Genomic DNA, 3,214 nt, shown 5'->3' on the forward strand with positions numbered 1-3,214 from the left:
CTGATTTTACTTTTGCTTTAAGATTCTCAAAACTCCCAGCATTGAGTGAGAACTCAGCTTTGAGTTCAATCGTCCGTTTTAACACATCGTCACAGCGAGTCACAGCTCCCCATAAATAATTAAGAGTTAATACGATGCCACTTAAACTTGACACCTTTTGATGTCAGAGCTCTTCACACCCTTTGCAGCAGCGTCAGAGAAAGGAGGGGAAAAAGAGGAACGCAAGGCAGAGAGTGCAGCCGCTTTGTGATCGGCTGATTCTCCCCCGTGACACAGCAGGTAAGTGTTTGACTCTGATTAATGTGATGGTGGGACCTCACCTTTGTGCAGCGCTGCTGATTTCAGTGTCGTTACTGTGAACACACAGCCGGGGAGGAGGCGACTCCGGCTCCATGGCCTCCCTGTTCACCCAACTCGAGGTGTGGACCATCATGTTCTCCATCCTGGTTTTTGCGCTCTTCACACTTGCTGGGATGATCAGCGAGGAATGTCCGCACACTGAAGGTGAGGCTGCAGGGAAACACGTTTTTTCCCCAAACCCCCCAAAATATCCATACCCTGGCAGATTTAGATTTAATCTAAATTCAACCAAGAATTTAGTTTTTTTTTTATATATATAGGAAATTAGATAAGCAGGTTTAAAAAAATAAATATATAGCAATGTACAGCAGCAATATTGAAAAGAAACGTTTTTAAATGTGTCATAATTTCCATATTGTTTAAATAAAAAAAAAAAATCAGATAGAGAAGAATTTATATGGAAACCTGTTTCTTGGCATCAAAGCAGCCAAACCCTTTTCATGTATCTATTTAATTTATCTTAGCTGATGAATTTTCAGGTCATTTTACATTACATTTAAATTACTTAAGAGAAATGTGAATATATGTGTTGTTGTGCAACATTTGGTTTGGTTTGACTATAAATTACTAATAAGTGCTGCAGGCCAATAAGAGAATCTACGACGTGTCTGTTTCAAATGGTTAATCTTTTTGGTCTTTCAGTCAGCAGCAAATGTAGATCAGATGTTCATGGTTTGACACTGGAGCTTATGCTACGTGCAGCACTAAAATGCTGATGCGTTTTATCGTTTTCTGATGGGATAGTTTGAAAAGTTGAAGATTTGCTGAAAAAAAAAAATCTAACATTTTGAGCTTAATCTCAGAAATGTTCAAGAAAAAATACGGTAATTTCTAGGTCTGAAAAGTCTAGAAAAACCTCCAGAACTTTGAATTTGATCTCAAGAATTTATTAGAAAAACTTGGAAATTTCTGAGTTTGAAAACTTGACAATTTCCCAGGAAAAAAAAAAATCGAGTTTGAGATTTAAAAAAATAAATTCTAGAAAAAACATGGACATTTGTGAGTACTTTTAAAATAGAATTTTCCACAAAAAAAAAAAAAAGTTCTAGAAAATTGTTTTTGGTAGAATTTTCCTTCTGCCATTGTCTACAGTGGCCTAATAATCCGTCGTAGTGAAAAGTTTAGAATAAATTACAGCCACAACACTGCGTCTCAATGCTGCAGCTGTACAGAATACAACACACCTGCTGCTGCCGCCGCTGCCCAATAAATGTGCATTTATTCACATCTGTTGCAGTGAATAAATGCAATAAATTAGCATTTATTAGCATAAATGTTTCATTGCAGTGAGGGCAATCAAACATTTTTCTCTGCCCATGCCTCATTTAATAAATGACAGAAAACAATTACAGCGTTAATTGTTTGACTGCACTCACAAACAACAGAACTGTGAATATGAATATATCCTTGCATTGTTTGAAACCCAGATGCAAAATAACATTTAGTCAAACTATTTTAAAATGGATATAAATGAATTTTTATCTTAAAATCCTTAAATTTACTGCGACATAATATATATATATATATATATATTTTTTAATTGTTTACATTTTTGATTTTAATTTTTTTGACTTTTCAAGGAGAGCAAACAAGATCAAAAAGGCCTTTTTTCTTATTATTATTTTTGCAGAAACTACTGATAGATCCCAGAGTCAGGAGATGTCAGTGTGACTCATCTGCTAATGCTCAGCTCGTGAGAAAAACTCAGCCTGTTCCTGGTGTGTGGCCGTGAATCCTTATCAGTTTATAAAAGCGGGCCTGCAGGCCGACCTATGAACGTGTGTGTGTGCGTGTGTGTGTGTGTGCTTTGTTTGCAGTCCCAGTGTAACCTGCTTCTTCCAGGATGAGGCACAAAGGAGTGGCCAAATTGTTCAACTAAAAAATGCAATAAAGAGACACCTGCTGAAACAAAGTGGCTCACAACAGCATCACCTGGCCGCTCGCCCTGCAGGATGTCCAGAGACAGCACCGGGAGATTCCTCTGTGAACTTTGAACCTGGAAAACAGACCGTGTGTCTCTCCCATCGGTAAGTCCAACAACAACAAACTAACGATTCTTATCTATTTGTGAAAAAACTGGATATGTCTTCGGCTTACGGAGGTTGTAAAACAAATTCATGTCTGTAGCAAAGGGTGTGCTGGTCGGACCGGTTTGCCGTCATGTTGGACTCGTTCACGTTGGACATTAAAGAGCCGAACCTGTTTGCAAACAGGCTTTAACCTGATTATACCTAACAGTTTGAATGAGTTCAGGGATCAAATATTTATGCAGCAGGTACAGTTCCAGTGGCCTCCTTTTTCTTGAAGTTGACTTTGGCTTTTTGTTAAATGTTTGAAGCGTGTCACTTGGTCAACTTCCCAGTTCACTACAGACTTCGAAGCAGAGGCGTTGAACTGAAGGTTTAGGCTGCTGAGAAGTTCTGACCTTGAAATGTGTCACTTAGTGCAGAAAATCTGCTAAAAGTTGACACAAAATGTGTTTTCCTTTTATTAAAGCAGATTATTCCTTCAGTTCTGGCTCGACTCTAACACCACAACATTATTCTGTTACTGCACTTTGTCTAACTTTACTACAATGAGGTAATGAGATGTAAATACGCTGTAAATGTTTATGGATAGATGAAGGTTTTAATGAGCAAGAGAGGTTTTAAAATCTTGCTTTTCAGACCAGGAGTGACTATTTCTGTCAAACAGTGCACACAATACACCGTGTTTCTGAAATTAGACCTCGATGAACTACAGAGAATTCTTTCAGGCCCTCTGGTGGAGGAAAGTGAGTAGTGCAGTTTGAAAAAGCACCATGTCACGCACAGTAATTGCCAAATGTTTAACCAAAACTTCATTTTCTCATAGT

At 38.1% G+C, this 3,214-nt stretch overlaps 1 long non-coding RNA gene across 2 annotated transcripts; it reads left to right on the forward strand.

Annotated features, from left to right (window-relative positions):
- Positions 1-2,385, forward strand: LOC111608532. Of its 2 annotated transcripts, XR_002752728.1 has the most exons (4): positions 1-279; positions 368-504; positions 1,991-2,078; positions 2,178-2,385. It is a non-coding gene; the product is annotated as an uncharacterized LOC111608532 (long non-coding RNA). The 2 variants fall into 2 exon arrangements; XR_002752727.1 differs by having other exon boundaries at positions 1,991-2,385.
- The last annotated feature ends 829 nt before the right edge of the window (positions 2,386-3,214 follow it).

The sequence above is a fragment of the Xiphophorus maculatus genome, chromosome 5 (assembly GCF_002775205.1).
Source record: "Xiphophorus maculatus strain JP 163 A chromosome 5, X_maculatus-5.0-male, whole genome shotgun sequence".
In the NCBI taxonomy this organism is placed as follows: domain Eukaryota; kingdom Metazoa; phylum Chordata; class Actinopteri; order Cyprinodontiformes; family Poeciliidae; genus Xiphophorus; species Xiphophorus maculatus.